Source organism: Etheostoma spectabile, chromosome 6 (genome assembly GCF_008692095.1).
Source record: "Etheostoma spectabile isolate EspeVRDwgs_2016 chromosome 6, UIUC_Espe_1.0, whole genome shotgun sequence".
NCBI lineage: Eukaryota > Metazoa > Chordata > Actinopteri > Perciformes > Percidae > Etheostoma > Etheostoma spectabile.
In genome coordinates, this window is record NC_045738.1 from 5,882,341 (window position 1) to 5,904,555 (window position 22,215).

The 22,215-nt window shown below is 39.4% G+C and overlaps 1 protein-coding gene across 7 annotated transcripts in view; it reads right to left on the reverse strand.

The window, feature by feature from the left end:
• ptprub (protein tyrosine phosphatase receptor type Ub) overlaps positions 1-22,215 on the reverse strand; it is a 163,458-nt gene that overhangs the window by 78,031 nt on the left and 63,212 nt on the right. The window lies entirely within an intron of this gene.

A 22,215-nucleotide genomic window follows, 5' to 3' on the forward strand; every position in this document is an offset into this window, starting at 1 on the left:
CCTCCACAAAGCCTCCTCTAATCAGGACAACATAACCCCATTGCCCTTTGCCTAGCATCTGTCCCGCCTTGAGTCTGTGCCCGCTAACGTGATTAGCAAAACAATGTTGGGAGACCTTCCTGTGTACTCATATAATCAAGCCTGTTGTCTTTGTACTCCAAGGTGAGCCCGAGAGAGCAGACAGTCACAGAGTGGGCGCCAGGTGTCCTGAAGACATTTATTCTCCACCCAGATGAAATAGCATGTGAATGCTGAATTGCAAGACGGAGTTCTTTACATCCCGACACAAACTCTATTCTTTAATGTTTTCACACCTTCCCAACAACTCACCATGCCAACACAAGTACTACGAGTGATGAGTACAGCAGCCTGTTGCTCCAACTATGTGTAAGTTCAAACTTTGCTTAGTTATTACGTCACTTAGAACTAAATTGTGATTTACACATTAAAATAAAAATGGTTGGAGAATCCTTTTTACTAATAGTAAAAGCAGTATTTCTGCCACACAACATAAATATTTCATTAATTGCAAACCATTTTGCAACACCGTAATCCAGTAGAGACCAAATGTATTAAGGTCATAGTTCAACGTCTAGTATAGTGAATGCGCATGGTAACCATGACAATGGAATCTTTATTTTTCATTGGCCACTTAGTTATGACTTATTTAGACAAAACGGTGATGACTTTGAGTTCACTGGTATAAATCACATATAGGTGAACATTATAGGAAACAAACAACCTATATAATTATCTATTTTGAGGACCCAGTGAAGAGCCAACCAGACATATGTAGCAGATAAGTGGTGTAGCTGGTAATAGTTATAAAATGTCTATAGTCACCTAGTTCGCAGCCTATAACTTCTGTGGTTCAAATTATTCTAACCGTAAGTAATTTTGTCTTCCTCTCCTTTCCATTTTTTTTTCAAGTGCAAAACAAGACGCCTGAGTCATCTGCCAGCACCACCCAACTACTGAGAAAACAGTAAATAAGACAAAATGCCTGAATTCACAGGCTGATGTTTTACGCAATGAGATTACTCAAGAACCACAACCCTTAACCTCGAGCTATAAAGAAAGTTAAACTGAGGAGCAAAGGGAAGTGTGGACAGTCATTACCTGGAGCTAGAGTAGTAGCCCCATTGCCTTGCAGCCGTCTGTCAACAGCCCCTGGCTTTTGTCTTGTCCCGGGCTGAGGATCTCAGCAATCTCATTTCGCTTTGCTTAATTAGATCTTTCAGAACCCGTCTCCTCTCCTGCACCCTCCAGGACTAGATAGGACTCATTAAATAATAGCAAAAGGCTGTAATGCTGCAGCATTACTGTCCTCACTGGTGGTTATATATCTTGGATGTGTGCCCCTTGTTTTGTATATAGATATTAACACCTCCCTGTTGACTTTGCATGTTACTATTATGTCACAAAGGACACCTGAAGTAATCATTCTGCCGCCCTCTGATCTCTTTGGAGATTCAAATAGAAGATCATGTCACAATTAATAAGGCACTGTATGTAATTGCATATGATTTATGAAAATAAAAATGGGCAAATTAAATGGAGGTCCTAGATACATTATGTGCAGTAATCTTGATATACTGTGAGATAATCCATGCATCTTGAATGTAATTTGGCAAATCCTTGCCTCTGGAGCTGTGATGGCCACAGCCATGGCCACACAGCCATCTTAAAAGTGGTAACCTCTTGCACTCACGTTTATTTTCTTCAGTTTTATTTCTTCTGACATATACATACATGTTTTTGTTGACTATTAATTACAAATAAATTACAGGACACATGATTGTTTCAAATTCATACTTTATTTAGTTGAAAGTACAAGGTATCTTTTTATAGTGTGCACATTTAGTTATTTTTGTATTGTTTTTTTTCTTATAACCCTTATTTCTGTTGAGCTCACCAGTTCGGAAACGCCACACTAAGAGGGTCCCAGGCAGGTAGAAAAGGGTAATATAAACAAAACAAACTAATTATTGGGAAGCAATTATAATTATTAAATATATTCCTACAGAGCAGTTTTGTTTTTTATCAATTTATTAATTTTCTATTCATTTTAATAGAGAACATGCCCTTGAATTCTTGGTTTCAATAAACTGTTCCTTTTTTGCATTTCTTATTAAATGTTCTACACTGTATAGGACTGTAACTACTTTTTATTTTGGTTATTTTGTCTGTAGTTCATAAAATTACAGTAAATTGGCGAGACCAAGGTTACATCTAAATAGTTTTTGTTTTGTTTCCAACCAACAGTTCGACACACATAAATATTGAATTATTTGTAATTTCAATGATGTAAAACAGGTAAAAGCAGCAAATTCTCAACATTTAGAGACAGGATCATACTTTAGTGATGTACTAATTAATATGAACCTTAAGGTCAGTCAATTTATCTCTACCTTGATATAGGGACACTCTGAATAACATCTTCAGAAGAAGTTGGGGAGATGAATAACTTGTGAATGTTGCTGCATTGCCCACACAAAGTAATGGCACCATTCTGCCATCAACAAATCCTTGGATTTAGCTGAAAAGTACTCCTCAAGTATTCCATGATTGAACATTACCTTCAGGATTTCATCAGCACTTAAGCTTTCATAAATTTGTCTTGCAGGAGAGTTTTGACAGTCTCTTCATTATTCTCTAATTAGATGTCAGTTCAGTGGCACTTGGAAAAATAACTCGGTACTGGGGACGAATCTCTAAACTGGGCTTACTATTCGTTTTTCCAAATTTGCCTCCTTTCCAACTGGGTCATTGTTAGGGCCACTGTTATTTCCTGTCTATATGCATAAAAAAGTTTCAGAGACTAATATTGTTGTACAAACAATTGTCCATTTATTATCTAATATAAAACAATCTGTTATATACAGTGGTGTGAAAAAGTGTTTGCCCCCTTCCTCATTTCCTGTTCCTTTGCATGTTTGTCACACTTAAGTGTTTCGGAACATCAAACCAATTTAAACAATAGTCAAGGACAACACAAGTAAACACAAAATGCAATTTGTAAATGAAGGTGTTTATTATTAAATGGTGAAAAAAAATCCAAATTTGCAGAATTGTCCTAATTCAGTTCATTAGAGGGTTTTCGAGCATGAACGGCCTTTTTAAGGTCATACCACAACATCTCAATAGGATTCAGGTCAGGACTTTGGCTAGGCCACTCCAAAGTCTTCATTTGTTTTTCTTCAGCCATTCGGTGGTGGACTTGCTGGTGTGTTTGGATCATTGTCCTGCTGCAGAACCCAAGTTCGTTTCAGCTTGAGTACACACAGATGGTCGGACATTCTCCTTCAGGATCTCTTGGAAGACAGCAGAATTCATAGTTCCTTTTACATGGCAAGTCTTCCAGGTCCTGAAGCAGCAAAACAGCCCCAGACCATCACACTACCACCACCATATTTTACTGTTGGTATAATGTTCTTTTTATGAAATGCAGTGTTCCTTCTACGCCAGATATACTTGGACACACACCTTCCAAAGAGTTCCCTTTTGTCTCATCGGTCCACAGAATGTTGTCCCAAAAGTCTTGGGGATCATGAAGATGTTGTGGAGAAATTGAGACGAGCTTGATGTTCTTTTGCTCAGCAGTGGTTTTCTTCTGGAACTCTGCCATGCAGGCCATTTTTGCCCAGTCTTTTCCTGATGGTGGAGGCATGAACGCTGACCTTAACTGAGGCAAGTGAGGCCTGCAGTTCTTTGGACGTTGTTTGGGGTCTTTTGTGACCTCTTGATGAGTCGTTGCTGCACTCTTGGGGTAATTTTGGCGGCCGGCCACTCCTGGGAAGGTTCACCACTGTTCCAAGTCTTCGCCATTTGTGGATAATGGCTCTCACTGTGTTCGCTGGATTCCACAAGCTTGGAAATGGCTTTATAACCCTTTCCAGACTGTAGATCTCATACTTTCTTTCTCAATTGTTCCTGAATTTCTTTGGGTCTCGGCATGATGTGTGATTTAAGGATCTTCTGGTGGACCTTACTGTGTCAAGCAGCCTATTTAATGAAGCCTTCATTGTGAACAGGTGTGGCAATAATCAGGCCTGGGTGTGGCTAGGAAATTGAACTCAGGTGTGGACAACCACAGTTATAGTATGTTTTAGGGGCAATCACTTTTTCACACAGGGCCATGATGGTTTGGATTTTTTTTCACCTTTAATAATAAACACTTCATTTACAAATTGCATTTTGTGTTTACTTGTGTGTCCTTGACTATTGTTTAAATTGGTTTGATGTTCCGAAACACTTAAGTGTGACAAACATGCAAAGGAACAGGAAATGAGGAAGGGGGCAAACACTTTTTCACACCACTGTAGATACACATCATCAAGTGTTCTTCATCAACATCCATCGGGTCTTGTTAAAAATTAAACAGTAATTCAAATCTTAATCACATTTAAACATGTCATTTATCAGTGAGGCTTAGATTTGAATAGCCAAATATTACTTTTTGGTGTTTGTTTTTTTAATGTTGGAAACATTAGCCAAAATTTCTGCATCCGAGGAGTAACACTTGTTAAACGGAAAGAGATGCCAATCGATAGACCGAGGCAGCAGGAAAATAACATTAACTGGAATAGTTAACCTACATCTTGCCCGGTCATTAAGGTTTTATTTCAACCAAACCAGGATCATTGGAACGTCGGCTAACTGAGATGGTTTTGATGGATTTTATTTTGTTTGTGAGTTTTACAAAGAGTTGACAAAAAAATAAGCTAATTAGTTTGGTTATAGAGAGAATCCCAGGCTATGCATTTTTCCTGTATAAAAGAAAAATTGGTGTGAAAATATTGACTTTTTGGACTCTTTGTGAATGCAAATTGTTTATCTGTAGCTGCATGTCTCACACTGCCTACTTCTACCAACTGTTTTAGGCTACTGTCTTTGTCAAACCATTTAGCATCACCAGTGCCTTTTCTTTCACAATCCAGAAGAAACTGATGACACTGTGGAGCAGCACCGCCCGAGACTGGAGGAGATTTACAGACAGGAGGGTGCAAGTGGAGCAGAAAGAGTAGAAAGTTAAAAATCTAATGGAGCTTACATTCTCTCTTCAACGTCGCTATATAAATACACTTCCACCACCTGACATTGAAGATTTAAAAAACCAAATGGCCTTTTCTTTTCACACCAAGGCACATATATACGCACATTTTGAGTTGCTCATAGTCATCAATGTGCTTCGTAGCTTGGAACTCAGTATAGAGAAGAGCCATCCCAGAATACTTCAGAGGAAAACCTACCAACAAAGATGTCAAGGATATCCTCTCTAATGGTGAAGATAATGAGAAGGCACTTAATGTTGTTCAGCTGCTCATGGCACACTTTGAAGAGGACCTAACCGGGCTGATCCTTCTTACAGATATAAGTTTATTTTTTCTTTCTAACCCTGTATTTTGACTCCACGGTCTTAAGTATCCAGACACCTAATTTGTGTACAGTGTAAATTATTTGTGGCTCAGAGGAGGCTTAAACTTAAAAATCACCTTCACGTTGTCACACAGTTGCTAAATTGCATTATGGGTAAAGTAAGTGCAAGGTTTTTAAAATGTAAATGTGCTGTATTTATATAACGCTTTTCTAGTCTTAACGACTACTCAAAGCGCTTTTACATCATACAGGAACCATTCACCATTCACACACCTTCATACACTGTGGCCGAGCCTTAAAAGGTTCCACCTGTTCATCAGATGAACACTCACACACTCAGATGCGCAGCATCGGGGGCAACTCGGGGTTCAGTGTCTTGCCCAAGGACACTTCGACATGGGACTGCAGGGCCAGGGATTTAACCACCAACCTTCCAATTGGGCAATTGCTCTACCACTGAGCCACAGCCGCCCACTGAGCCACAGCCGCCCAAAAAGTATTTCACTTGTCTTCTTTGCCCTACTATGACACTGTTGAATGTTTTAAAATCAAATTATCAAATCAACACAGCAACAACAATATTACCATCCTTACCTTTTATTCCACATTCTTCTTCCTTTTCAAAACCTGGTGCTTACATTATCCACAATGCAACTTGACCACTGAGTAACATCACTTGAGGTAATTTATTGTGCAGTTTCCTCTGGAGCCACAAAAGGGTTCATACTACTTTTTAGACATTTGCAGTCGAACCCCCCCAAGACTTGTAAAAATATAATTTTTACCCTTTAAATTTTGAATTCCAAATCAATTTAGCAGTTTGACTGTAGGTACTTCAGTAGCCTTAAGCCTACCTCATTCGTCTCTAGGTTACTCTCACCTAGTGTTTACCAATTATTGAACTTTTTAGAATTTTTCTTCTTAAAAATCTTTTTATGGTAAGCATAATGTATTTGTTCCCTACTGGTGTCTGCCACTGCAGCTGATGTTGAGACAACTCTGTCTTCCTGCAAGTCCTCGCCTGATACTGCCGGGTATGTCATTTAGATTCATTGATAGACATTATATATAATATTGGCCATTCATCTTGAGTTTACAAATGTTTACACAAGGTAAAATGTATTCCCATGTTGCTATGACTGCAACAGGGCAAGAGGTTGGATAACCTTTGAGGGCCGTGTAATCTCTGAGGGCATCACACCAACATTTGCAACAGGACTTGCTGCTGTGTTTGCAATCTACTACATATTCAACCTTTGGTAGAAAGATGAGGCAGCCTGCACTCTGGAATTCATTTAGAGGTAAAACCCCTTCATTCCTTGTCATTATATGGATATATACAATTAAATTAATGTGTTTTTATTTTTTGCAAACAATGGTATTAGTACTGTACATATATAAGTCATTCAATTCCATTCTATTTGTGCAATGAAGAAAGACAAAAAAAAAATATTCATTGCTTAATTAGTTGTTTAATTGAATGTACACAACACAGTATGTTGTTGCAAACCCACTCTGATCTTGAACAATTTTGATTTCAGCTCTTCATTGGTATAAATCCAGAGAGAGAGACAAAGGCCAAAAGGGGCAAGGTTGTCTCTAAGAAGAAAGGTGCAATCGTCCAGAATAAGTCTTCTGCAGTCAATACACACGTCGCCATGCTACTGAAGAATCTCTTTGACTCTGAATGGAACTTCATATAGATCAGTGAGCTCTATAATCTTTGTTTTGACAGTCTGGCATTGCCACATTAAGCCACAAGAGAACTGGTATTATTAACTTTATAAGCATTAGCTTGGAGTATATACTGTATATTCCTTATATTATAGTTTATTTACTATTATGATTAAGATTGTTTGTTGTTGTTTGACTGTGGCAACACTGGAATAATACTGCAGAGAGGAACAGCGGCTACCAAAGTAATAGTCATCTCTCCTGGATCCACAAGAACTAAGACGTAAAAACACAAGCCTACCTCACAGGACTATTTCAAGTCTAGCTCGCAGTGGCACACTGCCTTACAGTTTCGACCCTAAATGTTTTATGATGCATATTATTGATGCATATTGTCCAAACTGTACTAGTTTCAAAATGGCCTTAATGTACATTTTCAAAATGTTCTTAAGTTTGTTTTCCAAATGTTGCCAATTCTCCATTTGTTCAAAATGTATTATGGAAGTGTATGTTGTGTATGTATGTTTACAGAGAGCACAGAATGCATTGCAGATTACATATTTAAATCTTTTAAGTTGACTTTTGAGGAAATTTTAATCTAACTCTCTGATGACCAATTTAGAAATGAAGTTTATTGCCACAGTCTAAAGCAGACACTACTAGGCTGTTTGTTTGCTACTAGAAATCTCTTCAACATTGTCCAACAGGGTTTATTTTTGTGTTTTGAAAGTATCAGTATTCCTGTTGACACAGACATTGCTCTTTGAAATAAAGGTATTTTATTTTTAAGTTTTTATTGCTTATTTTGCATAATATTCACAATAATGCACATCTTAACCAATTGTATAAAGCTCTACGAATAATTAAGACCATTAATATTAAGTATTATTAATTTCAATGAAGACTAATATATTAGGAAATTGCAATTTAGATATACAGAAAATTATTGTAATTTCCAAATACTTCACAGAAATATGCTGCTTTTTTACTGTATTAGACTGTGAAATTATTTAACAGTGTGAATACAGAAATATATCACAGACTACTACTGTAAAGTCAGATTACAGTATGGATACCGTAAAATTACAGTATATTTCTGTCGTCTTTGCTACCAGCTCTTTAAAGTAAATTGTAGAAATACAGAAACATACAGTTTTTCTGGTTTACAGACAACTACAGTTAAGTCATTTACCGTAAAAATAACGATAACCTGCTGCCGTCCCTGCTGCCAGCTCTTTACTGTTATTTTACAGGAAAATGATTTACAGTGTATGCTTCTGGATCTTGACTGTCTGAGAAGTCATCGTCTTCGTCTCTCACAAAATACGCCATTTTCATCGCCATTCATTGTCTACTGTAGGAAAAATAACCAGCTATTCATGCCAGGTATGTTGACGGAAGTTGGGGGGTTTAAGGTGCTGCGTGATCTCTGCGCCCATGCAGCAGTGCATCGGCTGTGCATCCACCCAATATATTCCCAAATTAATATCTGCCTAGGAAATGGTCTAGTCGATAGTCTAGTACCCGTTGTGAATACACAGGCCACAATAAGTAATTAGTTTTTTTTTTTTTTTTTTGTCTCACTTTTACTCACAACATGCTAACCGGCAACATAAGATTCCATTCACTATGCCAAGCTAACTAGCGGCGGTGCTGCCGGTATTGCACCGGACTAAACAATGCAGCACTGAGACAAAAATGCGTTGGCCCACCTATCTACAGCTAGGGGAGACCCCCTATTTCAACAAACAGTGGCATGTTCCTTTAGGTTTTGATTTTAATATTTTACTTTTAACACACAACATGGTCAGACTCCCAGGTACATTATAGATATGTCAATCCCACAAGAGTCTCAAGGCAGCCTAAGATAAAGGTCTCCTGGTAGTTCCAATAAATTTCCTGATAACCAAGAGTGGTCCTTAGGTTTTAAATTACAAACGTTTTATCTGATAGCTCTCCTGGTTTTGTTAAGTCACCTTTTAAATGCACAGATCACATCTATCACAGTAAACCTAGCTTATATGTATTTGTTATATTTATTTCCTGTTATCTTCTTATATTGTCATTGTTTTACTCTACTTCCTCTGTTGCTTTTCATGTAAAAAACTTTTCTTGTTTACATTTTTATTAATAGGTAAACGCTGGAAAATAAATTAAAACTAACAAGATCAAACTCGTGTTTGATCTGGTTAGTTCCCCCCCCCCCACACACACACACACGCACAAGACAGTATATTTGTCTGAATTATACTCAAAAGCACCGTGAAATCGGATAAAGTACCATCCATCCATTGATGCCCCTCTCAAGGGCAAAAGAACATCCATAACAAGATTAGGACTGATCCAGCACATCATAATTCATAAGGAGCACTGCTGGACTACAACGTGGTCACAGGCTGTAGGTGACTGTGGCAAGCCACAAGAGACTAAGAAAGGAAAGGAGGGCAATAAACAGAGGGTGGGGTTTGGATTGTGCCGCACTGATACATGAAGTGAGGTCACAAACAGAGAAAAGTGCAAAAAAGACGCAAAATTGAGATGGTCAAAATAAAACGAGGAAACATGAAAGCAGAAGGCTAATGCATTAATTTTCTATTCATTTATTTTCTTCCTGTGTCAAATGTACCAAGCCTTTCTCTATTTGACCCATTCAGCAAAACATTGTTCCTCTGACATCCAAGGCCAGGGTCCAAGTAATCTCAAATACAAAAGAGGGTAGAGGGAGCAGAGGTCTGAATATAAAGGGATCAATGGCTGTGTAAGGGTTTAAGATGTGTCCTTGATGCTGTTTGCTGTATCATTACTGGCCAGCTCTCAGCCCATTGGCCTTGATGCTCTCTTTTCAGTAGCTTCATTCTGAACTACTCTGTTGTGAGAGGGTCATGTGGGATTTCAGCTCAATCTCTGAGGGTCTGATGTCTCCAAACTGTCTGTTTATCTGCTGCTGTCCGCAATAACCTTCAGTGCAAATAAATAAGTAACTAAATAAAGTGGAGCTCTGGCTATTGCCCTGAAAGGCACATTAGTGTTGTAATTTCCCTGATGTTTGGTCTCCCTCTGACAAAACTAGCTCACATTTGTAAAATTATCTCATCATGTAGTGGACTTGTCCACAGAGCTCTCAGTGTAAGATGCTGCAAACACAGACAAAAACAACTTGCCGCTAACGCCAGACGTTGATGTGGTTACTGTACATCACCGTATAAAGCAAATGACTAATAAAGTTATTACTTGGTGTTTTTCTTTTGCCTGTCTACCCTTGTGGATAATTCAAGGCAAGCCTGGAGTTAAAGTATGTAAAAAAAAAATTTTTTTTAAATGTAGATGGATGCTTTGATAAGGAAACCCGTTGTGAGAATGGACAAGTTCCCTTCCTAATGGAAGATGTCACACAGGGACATAGCAATAATAAGACATCACACAGACTTAATCGACTTATTACAATGACATGCAATGACAGCTTCCTACTGGGAATCTGAGGCTGACCTTAAACTCAAAAAGAAATGCAGCAGTTTCCTCTTGCTTAATTCTGACATACAGCAGTTGTTTTGCTGACAGATTCTCTTAACTGTAGCTACCTAGTTAATTAAGTCAACTTATTTATGTTTAGTTTTTGAAAAAGTTAAATACACCACACTACAAATTATTGAAATGCAGAGTGTCACTCTTATAACAGCCCCTTGCACTCTGCCTAAACATGTCCACAATTTGACAGCCCTGCCAGGTCTAGTTATGGTTGCTAAACTATGATTGGACAAGTATTGTTAGGGGGAGGGTTTTTTGCAAAAGGTCAATTTCGTGATGTTACAAAAACTCATAAATCAAATATGAATGGCATATTTGAATTTTCTGAACTACAAAGTGACATCCTCTCTCACTCACTCACGCACACACACAATGTTAGACAAGTGTGAACATTGGCATTGGCTAGATAAAAGCTTTCCATTGCCAAGGCCCTCACACCACCTGAAGTGCGAAACCTAATCTCATTTTCACCCCCCATCATTCTATCATTCACAGCTCCACCTCTGTCATTCTCTCCCATTCATATCATTTTTAATTATCATCTCGTTCATCCATCAAGCACCTTCTCCCTCCTGCAACTTTGAAATATCCAAAGCGGTGTACAATAGGTATTGACATTTTACTGTTCTTTAAAACTATTCGCCCCTCTGGCTGCGGCATTTCTCAATGACCAGAAATCAATTTCTTACGACATCTCCTCTGTCATTTTTTTCTAAATGTTAATATTGGAACAGTATTCACTCCATCAACTTATCATTTTTCACCTGAACTTTATTTTAAAGCATTTTGAGTCATCTATACCCTGTGTCCTCATGTTATGACTTTCCTGTTCTTCTAAGCCAAGCTAATTTAAAATGTAAAAACAGACCAAAAGGTGAGAGAAAGCAAAGTATTGAAATAGGCTGGGCAGTCTTAACCTTTTACCAGTGCTTCTCCTTTGTCTATACTCCTAACAACCCAACCCCGCTTCAGCTCTTTTTCTTATCATTCTAAGCTAGAGTTTCTCTGCAGGTGTTTATCGTCTCAAGTTGAGGGCCAGTAGACCATTACCCACGCGTCTGGGGACAGCCTGGTGCGCACAGGGCAGAAATGGAGAGGGAGAAAGAGAGTAGGAGGCCAGCCGAGGACTGATGTTCGAGCAGAAAATAAATGAAATACAAATGGTGCTATTGTCGAAGTAGCCTGTGCCTTCCAGCATTTAAGAGAGATGAGGCCACGTCAGCAAGTGTTGTTGTCTTCTTTCCAAGGAAAAATGAGGGATGGAGGAAAGGTGCATTTTACCAACAGTCTGCTTGCGTTGACCTTTTGAATTGTCCTCCAGGCAGTTCAGGATCAACTGCCAGATTCACCCAGGAGAAAGGCAGATGAGTGGACACATAAGAACAGAAAGGAAAGAAGGTAGGAAGATATACACTTTTTTGTATGACTCAGTCTGTTTGTCATCACCTAAAACAAGACACACATATTTGGGCTGTGTCAAAAAGAACTCCCTTCTTCACTCATTCACCACGCCCAATACAGTAATAGACACTCATTTAATCTATACTAAGTCATATAATGAGATTTTAGATACTGAACCATGTTCATTCTAGTAAATTCATACAGTTGTGCTTCTTCTTTACTTTACACACAATAGAGTTGGACAAAATGTTAATATCAGGGGCATCCATGAACAGCAACGTCTTTGGTTTAATATATTTTGAGGGGGGTCTGTGTCATTATATTGCTATAGACTAAACCATATGCAAGTCTTATTAAGGACAAAACATTTTTGACATAGTGGAACTTCTTATTTTTGAGTTTAGGATAAATCAATATAGGAATCACTCATGATTAGCAAAAATATTTCCTGCGCAGGCAGACAGTTGCTGTCCTTTCAAAACCACAGAAAGACAGACAGAGGTGGTGACTGCTGCAGACCAGAAAGCACCAAAAGAAAATCCTTAAATGCATGAAATGAGTAGCTCATTAAAAGAGATTAGTTCAGCTTTAACTGCCAGAAATGCAAATGAATAGAATAATTGCAGATTTGTCTTTTAATGCATTCTTGACTGTTTAAATTCATGAGACTCATGACTGAGCAGTTAAGACACTGATGACTACAACTTTGCTGTTGGGTCTTACTGTACGAACACACTGTGCCGAGTTGAGCTTCTAAAGTTATTGGAAGTCATTCATTTTCAAAGGAAGCTGGCTTCTCTCAGCTGCAAGGAGCGGCAAATCTGTCGGCGTCACATTTTGGGCGTTTTGAGAGACCAGAGTGTCAAGCAGAAAGTTGGAAGTAGCTCAACTTAATGGTAATGAGCTATGATGCAGTTCAGCAGCAAACGCCAGCAACCAATCAGAATATAGACGTCCTTTGCGCTGGCTGATTCCGGAGAAACATACAATGTAAACTTTCATTCCTACCAAAACATAGTTATAAAAAAAAAATAGGGGAAAAGTTCATAGTCACCGTTGCTGAGTTCCCTATTAGTAATGATATGATGTTGTTTGCGTGTAGGGACCAGTTAACGTTACATGCTGGTAACAGTCCGCTCACAGTGAAGTCCTGCATGGATCAACAGAGGTTAGAGTCTGGTGGCTGCTCGCTCTGCCTGCATTCTGCAGCGGTTCAGCAGCTAACGAGCAAGCTAACTGCTAACAGACATTGCTGAGACAAACAAACTAAATTCTGTCATTTTATATGTAATTTATAAAAAAGTTTCTAATGTCAATGTATTGGCCGTACAGTGGCTGCTTGTGCTTTTTCCATGATCAAACATAAAACACTGCCGCGTCAAAGTGGCCAAAGCGTCAAAAAGCTTCCCCATACTTTTTGACAAGCGTCCTTGACAGAGTGGCCAGAGCTTCATTGCATCTTAAGTCGGCGGCGGTGTGTACATACAGTAAGAAACGAATCGTAGGGCACATTCTGCAGCAGAGGCACTTAAAAAAACACGCTGACTTATTGGGACTTTAGCTTATTCACCGTATCCCCTGGCGTTAGATAAGTTCATTCATACTATTCTCATCTCTGTGTGTGTAGTAGCACAACAATTGAAAAGCACCCTTGTTACTCTCTGTTCCTCACCATAGGGCGTTTTGTATGCTTTGAGCAAATCACTCCACCCAAATAGCAGTGCTTCGGCTTCTGAGAATATAGTTCCCAGTATGTATACGGTTAGAAGATGGCTGTATCTCATGTGACCTTGTTATTTGTACACCCTGTGACTATTCAAATCACAACATGTAAATAGGAAAATGTTGGCGTTAATTTGTCACTTATTGGGAGCAGTAGCTAGTTGGAGCTGGTTACCTCCACCTGTGGAAAGCTAGGCTATCGGTGGGTGCGCCGGACAGAATAACAACACACACGGAGATGAAAAGAGTATGTATGAACTTATCTAACCCTGGGGGATGCGGTGAATAAGCCAAAGTCCCAATAAGTCAGCATGTTCCTTTAAACAAGCAGCAAACAATGACTCATACAGTATACACTTGTAATATTTTGGTAAACATAGTTCATAATATGCTTGCTACCTTTTGTTGCACAGTGTGCTCAATGACAGCATGTGTGCACACATTACAACCAGGATAAGGTCACCCCTGGGGCTCTTAAGCTTGGGCAGGGACGAAATCAAGCATGGTCAGGCTATAACCTCTATTGTAGACAGACAAACTAGATTACCAAGAGGCCCTGATTAATTTAGTCTCCTTTTGGTCTGTAAAAAGTTGCTCACCAATGAGCCATGCATCACCATTAGCAGTCTGGTCAAAGTGCAAGCCCATACGGCTGTTCTGCAGAATGAACATGTTATAGGGCCCTCCAGGCCAGCAATAAACTGTGTTTAGCCAATTGAGACTGGCATCCTAAATTAACTGCGGTATGATCAAATGGGAGTGCTCATAATTGAGATATGGAAAGACTATGGAGATAGCATTTTCATTTTCACATTTAATGCTCCACTCGTGTTTTTCAGGACAACAATCACCTGCAAATACCTTTCTTATTTGCATCTGCACAGATGATACTGAAAGAATTTGAAGCATTGTGGTTCACATTTGGGAGTGACATGTCATTCTGGTTAGCTGTCTGCTTCTGGAACATACTGGAGAAAAAAACACACACACTCTGAACATGTGGAGAAAGAAGCTGGGACCTCTTTGCTGTCCCGCTGAGCTGTGGCTCCAGGATGTTCCAAATCCATAGACCTTACCCTTAAGCACTCAGCAGCACTTTATCAGCACCCTCAGAGAACACATCACACGGCCTTGAAAGACATGTTTTCTCCCTATAGCGCAATTAGCCGAGAGCTTCCATAACAGCAAATACAATATTGATAAGTGCTGCGCTTCACTGTGTGTTCATAGGTCTTTTTATATCCCCATTCATCATGATCAATAGATAGGGTGTTTTCTCCATTAGGTAGGTGAGATATATACAGTGCATCAGTAAGGCTACTCCTAGGAGATACTGATAGACTTTTCAAGCCTAAAATTGCATCCATGTACTGTTTGAACGAGTTCTGTAACTACTTGATTTTGCATAAAAACCTAGTGTGTGGACACATTCATAAATTAACATTTACATAATATCAAATTATATGCATGTTAGATTAGCCACTGAGCATATGTTTAAATGTAACTCAGGTGAAAGTTTCTGACGTTACGGCTCTAGACAACACACATATGGCTCTCCGTCACTGCCCTACATTTAATGCCTACAGGGTATTCGCACATTCCTCTGTAAAGCCTGCCCATTTAGTTTCAGTGCAGAATGCAGGCCTTGAGGGCTTCATTTCAGTTAGCGCTTCCCTTGAGCAATACTCACATGGATAGAAGAGAAAACGCATTGTCCCCTATCATGACAGTGCACATATGCAAATCTAAATGTGCTGTACTGTATGTCCTTAACTGTGGATTGAGTATATGTTCAATGCTCCGTGTACAGATCCATCTGACCTTCTCTGCTGGGCAGCTTATGACATTATCTTGGCCTTAGCCTTGACCTAGTCTTTGTCCTGCCTCTCAGCACCCCAGGAGAAAGAAGATAAAATAGAACAAATTAATGGGGCTCCATTAATTCATTTCCTGTATGCCCCTTTTAACAGAAAAGCTAAATAAACCATTGCTACAGAAAGACAATCTGTTCAAAGTGTTTCCGGTCTTTTTCTGGTATACTTTGGCCGTCATTTCTAGCCCATAACACAGTAAAAGGATTAAATAGGTAGAGAAAATGGATGAGTGAATAAATAAATTAATTAATATGACACTGCAAATCATATTGCTAACGAGACCTGAGATAGAAGTTTCTGACTGGACACAAAAGAGAGGAAGAGCAGCTTTATGTCTGTGACATTCAGAGAAGGAGAAGACAATCCAGCGAGAGGCTTTTCTGATTAGATTTTCATTAGCACCTTGTTATCATTGACTGATCCCATTAAAAAGTCAGCATGGCGACATGCCCCTGTGGTAAACTGAGCGGCGCCCAGGGACGGAGGGCGCAGCCGCATAATAACGCACGCCATGGTTTGGTCATCTGTCTTGACATAAAGCTAATGAGATAGGGTTACGAGAGAAAATGAATGACAGTTGGAAAATGCTAACATAATTGTCATACTACATGTACTTGAAAGATATTTGTAGTTTCTAAAGCTCCACTCAAAGTCAACATTGTAGGGATTTAATTGTATGGCTCGAGGCCCGCTATATCCCAGGATATTAGACTCAACAGCGATAAATCAGCATAATAAGCCATTCAAGCAAAACAACCCTATATACAATCTGCTTTCTCTCTCTACACGAATACGCAAACACAGTTTGCACACACCCATACGGATACATCTAATCTTAAAATGTGTGACATAGTGGTGTCAACAGATGAGACTTAAATGGCCTACAGCAGGCTTTTTAGTAATTACTCCGCTTGTTTAAAAGAGCCTTCACCAGTGCCATCAGCAAAGTTGTGCACCCAATCTTTCCCTCCCAAAACACTTAAGTCCCAATAAACTCTTCCAGCTTTTTCCCCGGTAGATGTAAACACAATTACATTGCTTCAACACTGACAAAGCGTCTCCCTGGCTTTGCAGATTTGCATGGTAGGACCACATTGTCACATCAGCAAACACTATGTAGCATTTATTAAGTTGTACTCGCAATGTGAACAATAGCATTATCGTGTGGCAGCATTGAGTTGTATAGAAACAAAGATTGTGTCTACTGCGTCACAGGAGAACTTTAGAGGCTGATGGATGGACAGGTGCCAAGCTCAGCCCAAGACGAGGCCACAGTCTAGTGCCAGATAGATAAATCTGAGGCCGACACTGATAGGCTGCAGAGTCATCATAATGACAGGCAGGTAGGAGCCAAAGGCAGGAGGCTGCAGTTCCGCCCATCCCAGAGGTGTAATGTGGTTGTGATTAACTGTCAATCCCCCCCCACATTAGGTGGGCAGACGTTCTATCTCAGGAACAACCACTCTTCATTGTGACAGCTACTGTAGCCCTGACCTTGGTCTCCATCAAGAATGCTGCAAACATGTTTTAAGAAATTTCTAGAGATTTAAACAATACAAACAAATTATTAGAAATCAAATTATTTTTATCTGAGATACACTACCGGTCAAAAGTTTGGGGTCACTTCGAAATTTCCATTGCACTCCATTATAGACAGAATACCAGTTGAGATCAGTTGCATTGTTTTTTTAACCAGCGCAGCAGTTTTCATATTACATTATGTGCTTACATAATTGCAAAAGGGTTCTCCAATGTTTTCTCCGTTAGTTTTTTTTAAATTATATCAGATGATTGAACAGAATGGGCCTTTTGAACATTGGATGAATGGTTGCTGATAATGGGCAATGTAGATATTGCATTAAAGATCAGCCCCCCACTCAGATCAGCTGGTATTCTGTGTAACATCGAGTGGAATGGAGATTTAAGTGGCCCCATACTTTTGACCGGTAGTGTACATCTGCATTTTACACTCAGAGTGATAGAAGGGCAGGTACGGCACAGTCTGGTGCATCATCGTGGAGGAGGTATGACTGTGCTCTATAGGCCTTTTTATGGGATGCCTTTTGACGTGTCACAGTAGGAAAAGCACAGGTGTAAATAATTTGCTGTGAATTCTGGGTAATTTAGGTTTAAATTAAGCATTTCAAACAAACAAAAACCACATGGCTGATTGAGCACCACATCAAACCACTCAGCTCTAGCAAAAGGTATTTGCCTTCTGCCGTTATCGTGTGTGCTGGCTCATTGTCATGGCTTACTGCGACTGAACAGCTCAGTAACACCTGTGCTTTTCTTACTATGACAAGTAAAAATGTCTGCTGTTAAAATAATGTATATAGCTCATTCTTTCTCACGTATCAATCAAATACAAACCCTCCATTCAACAGGTTACCATGCTGCTTTTCACTGACAGCTTTTTCTAAAAATAATTCAGTAACACTTTACTTGAAGGTGTAGCTACACAGGAGACGAAATTCCGTTGGTGGTAATCAGTGCAGCAACAGAAAATAAATCACTAAATTTTTAATAAAAATAAAAAAATAAAAAACACACATAAAAATGGCATTGCACAAAGTACTCATATGATTATTCATTTACAATGTGACTGTGATTTTGACTTCACAAGGAACTGTAACACTGTAGAATGCTTACTTTAATATATATATTTAACGCCAAAAAAAATGCATGATGTTTCAAGCCAAAACTGTCTCTTTGTCACAGATCAAGATTGGGGTAGAGGCAAAAATATCAGATACATGTCCAAACCTGAGCAAATTGAACCAAAAACTATGTGCATAGCTTGATACCTTGAACCTTTTCCTGTTTTTCATTTTGCTTTTAATTGAATGCCAACAGTGTGACGGGAGGGAGAGGGGGGTATGACATGCAAACAAAAGTCCCCGGTTAGAATTGAACCATGGGCATTGCGGTTATGTTAACCATTACATTAAAGCTGAAACTTGTTTTAACAGTGCTTCTGCTCCATTGCAGTATGCCATGATGGCAGTGAGTGAGCATGTACAAAAGCAACACCTTTATAACTGCCTCAACTAAATGGGAGGCCGCCATTAATAGGAATCAATGACACATGCGCTTTTCCTCCTATGATATATCAAAATGGCTGATGTGAAAAGGGGCTATTATACTTTATCGACCTCCAGAGGGAAATTTGTCTAACACTTTTTGAGCCATCCTAACCTCTGGGCAGCATTAATCCAACACCCAAGCTCCACACAGAAAATTTGAACTACTGTGAAATGACAGCGCTAACCATAGGGACATGCTGCTGACAGTTAACACCAGTGGAGAAAGGAGAAAAATATGCATTTGCATTTGCAAATATAGTGAGGAATACAATAGTCAAACTGTAGTATTCTTGGGATAAGCACTGCTCAAAGACTTTGGCTGTCACTTGAAAAGAATGCCCATTGTTTGGAAACAAACACCTGCTCTGTGTCAAGATGGTTGTGTGGCAACATAACGGAATACTATGGAAACTATGACCACTATTTATACGACCATGTTTATAACAACAGATGCTTCCTTTGCTCTCACAGATACAAAAGGTGTAGTGATGACCCGTATCTATGGACATAAATAGCCAACATCTGTTGCAAGCTATCTATCCCTATTCTCCACTGCCGAAAGATCTGTATACAACAGAAAGTCTTGCCAGCTGAGACACACTTTCTTTTTTTTTACCAAGAAAGTGGTTTCTGTTTTCCAAAGCTTGGCAGAAAGTGTGCTTTTCTTCCTCTGTTTTTGTTCAACGTCCCATCGATATTACCTCTACCGGTTGAGAGCAGAGAGAGCTCTTTTTTTCTGGCCCTCTTTATGGTGCCTGTCTGTGTGTGACATCCTTGTCCTGACAAGGAATTTCAGAAAAACACCATGTGAGAGGAAGAAAAACCTTCAGACAAAAAGAAAGAGCGAAACAGACAGAAATGCAGTAGGGCAGTAACGCAGCACAGCCAAGTGCTTACTGAGCTCTTGTTTTTCTTCGCAACAATGCACTCTAAACAATGAAGAGTGATTAAAAGAGACACACAGAAAACAAATTTGGACTCCATATTCCTCATGACTCTCTTGCTTTTCTCCTCCCTTTGCTGTATTCTGTTGTCCTCCTGCTTTTTCTTCCATTTTTCTTTTTTTTTTAAATATTCATATCCCAAGATTAAATTCTGTTTTGGAGTCTTTTTCTCTATTTATTTCTCTTCTTTCTGTGTGTACCTTGAGGGAATTAATTAGAGCCGGTCACAGATGATGGGCTAGGCAGGGTCCAGTCAGTCCTCCAGCATGGCACCAGCCTCTCGGACAGGATACACATTCAATTCATTCATTGCATGGCAAAACAAACAAGTTATTTACTAAACCTGCAATTTGATGCTACAAGGTGTCCTTGTAAATGGCCCAAAGAGAAATAAGAAAACAATCAGTTCTGAACATGAGCATATTGCATTCCTTTCACACTTGTCAGTATCCCGTGGATCCGTTTTCTGTTGACAGCAAGCACATGAGGGAATTTAAATAAATAAATTAAATAAAAATAAATATAATTCACAGAATGTCGGTGACAGCCATCTCAAGGCACTTTTTTTTTTTACAAAGCTCACTTAAAATAATCAATAAATCACAGCACACAAAACCCTTTTTTCTCTCTCCCAAACTCTCCTAGTTTTTAAATCTCGTCGGACATCTCAAACTCTACTTCTTCTCGTTGTCTGCCAGGGCTTTATCTCTTGCTTAAAAAGGATCAGAAACTGTCAACTGCCAATTCTGAAGAGCAGCAACATGGCCATTAGGCAACTGTGGAGATGGCTGTGCTCGCATCCAGAGAGTTTGCGAGAGAGCAGCTCTGAAAAGCCCTGCCAAGCCCCCAGCCTAAGGGAGCTCCTGCGAGCTCAAGGCCCCTCTTCTGCCTCTACATCCAGGCTGTGCTCATCAACCAGTCTGTCGGCAATCAACAATAGAGCCAGATGGACAGAGACAGAAGGATGCGCTCGCTGACTCCACAGAATATGCAGCCCAGAAGTATGGCACTCAGAAATAACTTTTTTAAGCCACAAAGACCTTAGTTTCACAGGTTTGAACAGGTGTACAGGCAGTGATCTACCTGGTGCTCAGAGTGTTTTCAACCTATTTCTATCCCTCGATGTCCCAGGACATTGATCCAATTATTTACAATACCATGCATATACGTCATGCAGTACATTAATTCCTTGTGTATAAGAGAGAAGAGATGCTGAAGATACATTATTTCACCACCGTATTGTTTGGCAATATGTGTATAATTTAGAAAAACTCATGTAGACTTTTGTTTTTTAGACTTTTGTTTTAAGATGTAAATTAAATCTGAAATGTCATATGAGTAACAGTGCATGTATAATGGATTCACTTAAGTCTCTCACAAAGTTACCCTCACAATGATTTGTGGTGCATTTTGATGCAATAGTCTATTTTGCAATTAATGTACCTGACAGTGCTTAGGCTGTGCTCATTTAACTACAAGTTCACTTAAAGCTTTATGTGGTTATTTTCTGAGTGGAAAGAGGCAGATATTTGGTAGACATGCCTCTAATGTGCATCAAATTTTTGTGGGTCATAATGACAGCAGATTCAAATTTTCTCATGGGTTTTGTACCATATGCTTAGGTATCACTTTACTTCCACTCACTAAGTAATGAGCTATGACTACACAACAACACAGCCCAGACAAATATCCCTTAGTCAAACCGCTCCTTCATTTATTTGACCACAGATTCTGTATGATTTTCAGTTATTCCAATCTAACCAGCTATCCTTCAGCTAAGCTTTAGCTCGACTTTGTAATGAAAAAAAGCGCCAGTCCAATTGTAGATGGCTTACTTATAACCAAAACAAAGCTTTTCAGCCATTTGTTTGCTGGTGTGTTTTGAGTTGAAAGACCCATTGGTCTTGTGAGACCAAATGCCAAGTGTGCTCGGAACAAAGATAGCAGACTTTACATGTGTGTGTGGTGCCACGACCTGCCAAGCCTCCCAGGCAAGAGGTCTCCATGGGATGAAGCACAGAGGAGCCTCAGGGAAGGAAAAAAAAAAAAAAAAAAAGGAAAAGCCTGAAAGCCAGCAGCATTGAGCCTTTGAACTGGGGAGTGGGCTAAATCTTCACCCTTAAGATGTCAGAGGGATTTACTGTTATGGAAGGTTGGTGAATGGCAGACCCAAAATGCAGAGGCAGAAACTGAAGGTAGTTTTGATGATTTAATGAATCCAGAAATGCAAAAAAAAAGTCAGGAAAAAACGGAACCAAAAATAAAGTTCAAGTAAAAACAGAAAACACAGGAACACTAACATGACCCAGGAAGACTAACAAAAACAGAACGCAGTAACACTACAATGATCTGACAAAGGACAAGGGGAACACAAAGAGTAAATACAGAGGGTAACGAGATAACAAGAGGCAGGTGACACAAGGGCTGGGAAACAGGTGAAAGACATCCGGTAATCCCAAGAGCGGGAAATCACAAGGAGTAAGGACAAAACAGCACAGAAAACCAGACTATCAAAATAAAACAGGAAACAGAACATACAGACACGCACAAGAGACCACAAGACAGAAATCACAACTAGACAAGACAAGGGAGCAACCAAGGACTAAAACA